Raw genomic sequence first — 9,170 nt, forward strand, 5'->3', positions numbered from 1 at the left:
TCTAAAAAGCTAAAGAACTTGATAATCTTTGTCTGCAGGTAGTTTTGGAGAAAAAACTAACAGTGGAAAATGTGGTAAGTATCATCATAGAGTAGAAATCAACTTTAAAAGTACATTATATATAATCTTCACAGCTCGATCAACTGTCCTACAACAATAGAATCAAAACTAAGGGATGCTCAACCACGTTAAGCCTTGAGGAATAGTTTAGCCCAACACTTCTTGATGATTTACGTAAGACAGAGGCTCGTTCTATAGGTCAAAAGACAGGTTTTGTGCAATATCACAACCCCTTGGACAACTTTTGTGCAGTCATGAGACTTTTTGTCAACTAGATTGCTGTTTCTCTTGACGACATTCCATCATCCCCGAATGGTTTCAGAACACCAGCAAGCTCATCAATTTTTTCCTGCTTAAGTAGTCGTGCACAAACCTCCAAAAGAGACTCTAAAGCTTCAGCTCTTTATTCAGTGGGATTACCCCAGTCGTCTTTGTCCTCCTTACTAGCTAATGCAGCTAGTGACTTGAGCTGCGAAAACTTATCATCCCATGCTCGAAGAGCATCTTTCTTAGCCGGTTTGGTGTCATAAACTGCGGTTGCTTTCTTTTCTAGCTTGTCTTTGTGTAGAAGTGAACCATTGCTTTCAGTTGACAAGCAGTCAATAGCAACTTCTCTACACTCGCTACCATTTTTAGTTTCAGCAACACAGCATCTTGGTGCTGCCTCTAGATCTGGTTTTGTCGACTGTGAATTAGATGAAGTGCTTTCTTCATCAAAGGATCGTGTTTTATCGTTGAATCTTCCATCAGACAATGTCATTCTGCTAGATATTCCACTATATCTGCTTCCTCATGGTCCAGTAGACTGCTCAACACCTCAAGGTCTTTTGTCTTGTTATTCTTCGTATCACCCTCGTCAAATCGACTAAACTGCTCTGGAGAAACATGCTCTTGTTCCTCAGACCATGTTTTTGCCCTTAAACTTGATGAGCTTGGAGTGATCGTAGTTTATATTTGTGAGATAGTCTCTTGTTGATGATATCCATTGCAAACAGTTGCCTCACTCATCTCCCCACTTTTGGAATCCTCACTATCTTGAGAGATCCTAATCGAGTAGCTTGTTGGATCGACTCTCTTTGTGTCAACTTTGGCTCGAAACGTGTTATAATTGTCAGATAAGTTTCTTGGCTGAATGTTATCACTTTTGTCAAAGTAAAGGACAGTTCTCTTCTCTTTTAGCTTCAACTATCAATCTCTGCTACCTCTCGGACTGATAGATTTTCCAGGTGATGGTCGTGTTTTCTCTTTTGTTCTGCTCGGGGACTTCACAGAAAGAAACGCAGATGAAGGGTTGTGACACAAGAGGAGGTATGGTTGCAAATATTGATGTCTCAATAGCTCAGCAGCCTATAAGTAGAGGTAAAAAAAATATCAAGATGAATCTCAATTTAATACTCCCTCCGTTTCATTTTGTTTTTCTGGTTTTGATTTGGCATGAAGTTTAAGAAAGAAAAGAAGACTTGAATCTTATGGTCTTAAAATAAAGGTATGCAGAATATATCAAAATGTAATTTAAGTTTATGATCTTTAAACATGCCACGTAGAAAGTTAGAATTAGGCAGTTGTTGTAAAAGGAAAGAAACATTTGCTTTTAAATGGACTAAAAAGGAAAATAAGACTTAACAGATTGAAACAGAAAGAATAATATTTGAACATATGTAGCTCGCACTCACTGTAGGTCGGTGTTCTGGAGTTTTCCTTAGCATGCTTTTTATTATCTATTTCCTGCAAGAATTAAATCCTCTTTGTCAATTGACTAATTTGTTATACTTGTGGCGTGCTGAGAAGGAAGATACTTACAAGGTGGAGGAGTATATAATCGGAAGTGGTGAGAACAAACTCCGGTTTATTTTGTTGATAAGTCCAGTTTTGTCCTGTTGGATTTACATTGTCACTATATCATATAGAAGATATCAGGATAAAGAACTTCTCTTTTTTTTTGCATAACAAGTATAACTTTTTGAGGTATTATTTACGAAGTTCAGATAGCTGAAAAATCAACTTACAGAAGCTTTAAACGGGGGTTGATGTGCAGCAATGTCAAACATACAGTATCCTAAAATCACATTAAAGTGTTAGTATTAGGGACATGATGTAAAAAGCTGAAATACATTACTTCATCAACATTCTTATTTCTTACCAAACGACCATATATCAGATTTATAGCCATAGGGTATGCCGGAAAGGAGCTCAGGGCACATGTCGTTTGGTGTGCCAGATACCTATTACATGAAATTTGTTCAAAAATTAAGGATTAGCTGTACAACTCGACGTCTTTTTCTCAAATGTATTAAGCTAGGTGCTATGGCGACAGGAGCTTTGTAATATGATGAATACCACAATATTTTTTTTGATAAAAAGGAAGATGACCACCACAACATTTTGGTACCTATGACTGAAAATAAAAGCAAATTTTAGGTTTTCTCAGTCTTGGAGGGAGAAGGGATTTCTCTCTTGCTAAATAGATATGCTGAATTGATTGTTAGGTGACAATAGATGGTCAAAACTTGCATGTAAGTAAGAGGTTTATTTTGCCGCAATAGAAATTCATACCGAGGAAGCAAGGCCTTCTGCATCTAGCAATTTTCCTAATCCAAAATCACCTATGACAATCAAGTGAATTTGAAGGATAGTAAAGAAGCAAAGACGACCCAATCAAGTAATTGTTCGGGTATTCTTACCTAACCTGACATCGTTGTCCTTTGTGATGAATATATTACATAACTAAATTCAAAATAGTTCAAGTTAAAAACATTTCATGCTAAGAAGGCTTTACTATTTCGCTGATTACAACAAGTTTTTACCTTGAGGTCTCTATGATGAACGCGGTTGGAATGCAGATGCTCCAAAGCTAACAATAGATGAGTCAGCCATTTGCATAGTTTCTATAATAGCAGGAAAAAAACAATATAAAAACACACAATTTTTTAAGCTACCGGGAAGGCACAGAGAAGCTTCATAAGTATTGAAATCACATTTAACTACCTCTTTCGGGAAAAGTGCTCCTCTATACTTCCTCATGACCTCCGCCCTGAACACGGGGAAAAAAATTTTCACCGTCCTCAGAATACACCACAAAAGAAGTTCTATGATCATCCTATTCATTTCTTTATTTCAACCTCATTACCCCTTCTATCATTCTTGGTACGAGGGAGTATTTATGAAATCTGAGGTCTTTCATTCTCCAGATACCTGGATATACTTACAACACAAGCTAAAAACTGCCACGATCTTGGCAAAAGGTTGCGCTCTACAAACACTGGTTAGCCATATTTTACGATAAAATATAGCCGGTGACAATGATAAAGAATTTTACTTAACAATTGTTTTCCCTTCCCTCGTTTAGTGGCTCCTTTTGTTCTTTATTCTTATCTTTCCTTATAGGTACACATTTAAAATGTTAGAAAAATCAGGGATAATCACTCACATATTTTCATCTTCGCAATAATCGGCAACAATGCATATACAGCTCCCCTGAAAGAAAAAGAAAGTTGAGCTTTTTCTCTGGTGCAGCTTATGCAGCAATAATCGCAACTATTAAAGGCTACATTTTGCACTTTCTAATCCAAGCAACCACAAAATTGGATGATAGGATACCTTTTCCACCCAATCATCTTTGTACTCTAAAAGATATGGATGGCTTAGTTTAGCTATCAAATTCACCTGCAACAGAAAAATAACCATCTATCATCAGATTAGAAGAATATTCTCCAGACATATCTTACCATCAAGTAAAACTTTTCATATAATAAATTATAAGATGAGTCAAAAATTTTGTATCTAAATGTGCTTGGTTCGAAAGGAAAGATTGGAGCAACTATTTGATGACATAACTTCTTTCACTCGACATTTAAGCGTGTCCATATTCCATACTGCCTATTCATCAAAATGAATATTTGGTAGAGCGATGTATACCTCTTCGTGTACAGATTATCCACTTCAAGAAAGTAGTGTTATTGATACAGGGAAAATCATAGGTGCGAAGTACTTACTGGTTCTTCTTTTCTATTGCTAAGAGAAAAGAAAACTACTTCACGTGTGACTCCAACGAGAAAGTTCTAAATTTCTACTTCAGTTCAATCCTACTTGTCAGCTCATGTCATTTTTTTTTGGAAGCTCGTCTTGCGGATGCTTGGTCCTTCAAACTCAAAAATTGAGTTAAGACGTTGGAGCATATATATTATTCTGTTGAAACATTCTTCTCTAAAACCTAAGCTCATCAGATGCAAACGAGCATTCATGCAGATAAGAATGAAGATGTCTAAAGGTTTCCATCGATAGAATTCATAGGATGCTCAATGCATTGGTCAGGACAATCACTCCTTACATAGTCCAGCATGCTAAACACTCTTAGAAGAAAAAAGGTTTGCATGGCAACACACGCTTCAAGTCGTACGATAAGATAGTTAAAATGGTAACAACAAAGGAAGAATATTGTGGTATGAGAGTGATAATCCAAGATGTTTAGAAGAAGACCAATTGAAATAGAACAACAACAACAAGAAGCCCAGTGTATCTGGGGAGGGTAAAATATACACAGTCCATACTGCTACCCCCAAAGAAGTAGAGAGGTTGTTTCCGATAGACCCCCAGCAATTGAAATAGAAGAACATAAATAAAAATCAGATTATCAAATACTTTATGATGGAACACCTCATACAATGTAGATCACTACTGAAACTATGAGGAGAACTATTCAATTAGACAAAAATCTAGCAAGTACGAGATATTGAATGTATGTATTATTCTGAATTGCTTTATATTTCATAAACGCGATGTTCCTTGGTTGAAGTTTTTGGTTGTCCCTTTGTTGTTTCATGATGTACTTAACGAACTTGTTGTAACACCCCGTATTCAAGTACGTGTATTGGCGTATTCAAGTATGTGTATTGGTCTTATTTATATGGAATTAATTTTTTTTTATTTATACCGGAATTTACCCGTCGATGGTTCCATACGAAGGTTATTGAATAAGATTTCCAACGATATAAATATTTTCAAAAACGGATAGGTTTTGGATATAATTGAGCATGTTCAAAACTATAAAACGGTGGTTAGGATATTTTGGAATAGTAAATGTGCAGGAAAATTTCCTGCACACAAACTACTAAGGCCAGCCAAATTTTTAGGTCAACTTCAAATGATTATAACTACCTTAATATAATGAAATGGGAGAGCTGCGACCCTTGAAAAGAAATATCTTTGAGTCTTCTTTCCAATCCAATTGGTTTCATCCAAATCCAACGTTTGAGTAAGGAGTTATACTCGTTTTATTTTGGCCTATCAAAACAGATTTTTAGGGTCAACTTCAAATGACCATAAATCCTTGTACAGGTTAAACTGGGTGGACTACTTTATATGAAATAAAATCCCTTTGAATTATCCTTCCAACGATACCAATTTCACCCAAATCCGATATCGGATCAAAGATTTATGGTCGATCTACTTTAGCTTATCAAAACAGTCCACCAAAGGACAGATTTGACATTATTTAAATTTTAAAGGCATTTTGGTCATTTTCTATTATATTATGGGCGGGAATATGCGTATATATACATGTATATGAGTTCAAAAACTCATTTTCATCATCAATCATTGAGAAAGAACAAACCCTAGCCAAATTTGACCTTTAAATTACTTTTGATTCAACCGTAGAAATTCCAACGTAATCCGATAACCGTGTTTGTCATCTCGAGAGCTTCGAACGGCTCCTATTATTTGTGCAAAAAGGATTGCATAATTAAGAGGTGAATTCTAAGGTATGAATATTGTTTGCCTTTATTCTTTTCCATATGTATATGTGTGTTAGAGGATTATATGTATTGGTTGTTATTGAAAGGTGATGGAAATAGGGTTATGGACTATTTAGCATAGTTTGGTTGTATTGAATTGTGGAAGGTGGATATGTTAATTGAGTTATGGAAGGTGGATATGGTGATATACTATTGAATTGATGATTACTCAATTTGGTTTAATGGATTGGTTGGAAGGATAAATGAATCCAAACTTGATATTGGAGGATGTTGTATGAATATGCATGGCATGTGAATGTAATTGGAGTATAATAGGGTTAAAGTGACACCCTTTATGGTGTAATTAAGGCTTACTACTTAACCACTAGTTTGGTGAATTCAAATAATTGAATTGTGACGTTTGGTTGCTAATAATAGATTGCTATATATGTTCATTGTAGATAAGTAATCCGAAAAGACGGGAAGTCCATTTGGGACTAGTATTGAAGGTTGACAGTCAGGTATGTAAAGCATACATTATACCATATCTTTGGCATAAAAGTGAACAATTATTCTTTTAAGAAAGTTTCCAAAGTTATTCAATAACATGTGATCCATAATGGTTTTGTGTGATGTCCTACGTTACCAATGAACTTGTTCACACCCTACAAGATGTCAAGACATTCTAATACTTACTTGTTTTTCAAATCGTACATGTTTATTGCACTAATGAATGTCAGAAGGTATCTGGTTACTCTAACAAGATCCATGTGCTATTAATGACTCAAAAATGTTTTATTGATATACTAATAAGTTCCTACTTCATTGTTATGGCATTGATGACTCCAAAACACTTCATTGATGTGCCAATGAGTTCTTACTTCATCGTTATTGCATTGATGGTCTATTTATATGTCTCTTATTGATTTATCATTGTTTCAAAGTATCAAAAATGCGGTGGCGACCGAAATAACAATCTCATAAATTAATTGAACTAAGTGATGGAAGTTCTCTTTTATCGGGTGGTATCCCAGGGACATAAGCCTATCATGGGTTGATCCCTATTTATGTGTTTATGGGTGGTATCCCAAGGGCATAAGCCTATCATTGGTCGATCCCAGTTGATATGTACTGGAGGCAGCCTAATGGTCACAGTACAGTACAGTAATGATTACAAAGATGATAAGAACGAAGGTAAAGTGATTGAATAAATACAATGTACAGGTTGTCACAAGTTCTAGTAAGTGTGGTCTACTCCTATTACTATTTATTCACTTGTTTCTAATTTTCATTGAGCTCCTATATCATATGTGATTATCTATAGCTTTACATACTCAGTACATATTTTGTACTGACGTCCCCCACTGGGGACCTATATTTCATGCTGCAGGCACAGGTACCTCAGCTCATACACCGCACAAGTAGCAGTCAGGATATCCAGCTACTTTTGGTGAGCTCCAGTTTGCTTCGGGGCTTTTCGTGTCATATCCAGTCACTTTTGGTATTGTATAGAAGTTAGTTATATGGCGGGGTGTGTCCCGACCTTAGTTAAACTCTGTGTATTGTCTAGAGGCTTTGTAGACCTAATGTACAGTCAAGGTGGTGTTTTGTTAATAGACGTGATGGCTCCAATGGCCAAGTATTGTATATACATATATATATGTGTGCTTAAGCTTATACAGGTGATTATTTCATTTTATATGCGATATGATGCTGTCCGAATTTCGAGTTGTAATAGAGGTATACATGGGAAGTATAAGGTGATGGGCTGGTTCTCTTAGGCCTCCTCGGTTACGGGTGACAGTCCGCCCCAATAGGATTTGAGGCGTGAAACTTGTGGTGTTGAACTTGACTTGTTAACTGCAGAAATAGAGTCATCTAAAGAGACAGGTTGTCGAGCTCCTGAAGACCCCATCCTGTACATCAACGACTGTGATTTTTTTGGTAGTGCAACTACGATAAATATGTGTTACAAGTGTCAAAAGAACATGATACTACTGAAGCAGGAACATGCAAAGCTTACAGCTACATCCAGCTAAGACGTTGTACGTAGAAACTCAAGCAGCGATGAATTAGAACTTGCTCTTGCAAGTGCCGCGGTTGCATCTGCAGATTTAGCCTCTCAAATTTCACAAGTGAAGTCAAAAGAGGGTTTGAAAAAGTGCACAGCTTGTCGTAAGCGTGTGGGATTAACGGGGTTAGTTGTAAATGTGGTGATCTTTTTTGCGCAGTTCATCATTATTCAGACAAACACAACTGCCCGTTTGATTATAGGAATGCTGGTCAGAATGCAATAGCAAAAGCAAATCCTATCGTCGTAGCAGAAAAGCTTAATAAGATCTAAGAAGAACCTATCGAAAGGTTGTATGAACTGAAGCAATGTCCATCTATCGATAAGTTGGCCTCGTCTTACACGGTGATGATGAAAGTTTTGCGTGGGGGTAGGGGTGGGGGGTACCCTAGAGCCTAGATAATTATGGTGTGTAAGTTATTTATGATCTTAGTGCACATTTTCATGGAATTTGTTTTTGTTTTGTCCCCATTTCTGGGCTCCTTGTGTAGTATAATATGCATAATGTAGGTCATCTTGATGGCTTTTACATTCATACATCGGTTTTTTGAAATCCTGAATTCACCTCCGTGCATTCTTCAAGATTCGAAAGTCTCCTTTGAGTATCAATAATGTAGAGTTTTTTTTTTGTAGAGATGTCAATACGGGTTGGCTCAGCCCCTCCGAGCTATCCCACACGGTATTTGAGTTTGACGGGTCAGGTTGGGCTAGCCTATCAAAATGATGAGCCAAAAAATATGAAGCCCACACTATTACTCTGTGGGTTGCGGGCCTTACAGGCCAGCCCACTTTAAAAAAATAATATTTTATAATTTAATTTTAGAATGTTAATAGACATAAATATTACAAATCAATATTACATAGTATTAATACTTTTAATTAGATCTCCAACAACCCCAAAAATACTCATAATAGCAAAATTAAATAACTTTTGACATGCGTTCTTCCCTTACATCGTAAAAGTAAGGGTTAAGCTATAGAACTAGATACGTAAGACAAAGATAGGAGAGCAAAACTTTACTTTTCTGCTGAGGCGCATGATATCCTTCAAACCAAATAAAAATACTACTCCCTCCGTCCTAAATTATGTGTCGCCATTTCCTTTTTTTCCGTCCCAAAATAAATATCGTCTTTTCTTATTTGGAATTTTTTTAAAGGCACAATTAGCCTTTTACCCTTATTGGACCCACTTGATCTTAAATATGTTAATACTTCTTTTTTAGTATTTGTTTTTTAAAGTAAAAGTCTTATCACTTCAATCAAAATCTAAACTTTCAGCCTTTTATTTTTATAGTATCAAAATTATT

At 36.2% G+C, this 9,170-nt stretch overlaps 2 pseudogenes; one reads left to right on the top strand and one right to left on the bottom strand.

Moving 5' to 3' along the window:
• Positions 1–1,248: 1,248 nt before the first annotated feature.
• On the bottom strand, positions 1,249–3,778 carry LOC107844610 (annotated as a pseudogene).
• Positions 3,779–7,499: 3,721 nt separating this feature from the next.
• Positions 7,500–8,136, top strand: LOC107849154 (annotated as a pseudogene).
• The last annotated feature ends 1,034 nt before the right edge of the window (positions 8,137–9,170 follow it).

The sequence above is a fragment of the Capsicum annuum genome, chromosome 12, assembly GCF_002878395.1.
Source record: "Capsicum annuum cultivar UCD-10X-F1 chromosome 12, UCD10Xv1.1, whole genome shotgun sequence".
In the NCBI taxonomy this organism is placed as follows: Eukaryota; Viridiplantae; Streptophyta; class Magnoliopsida; order Solanales; family Solanaceae; genus Capsicum; species Capsicum annuum.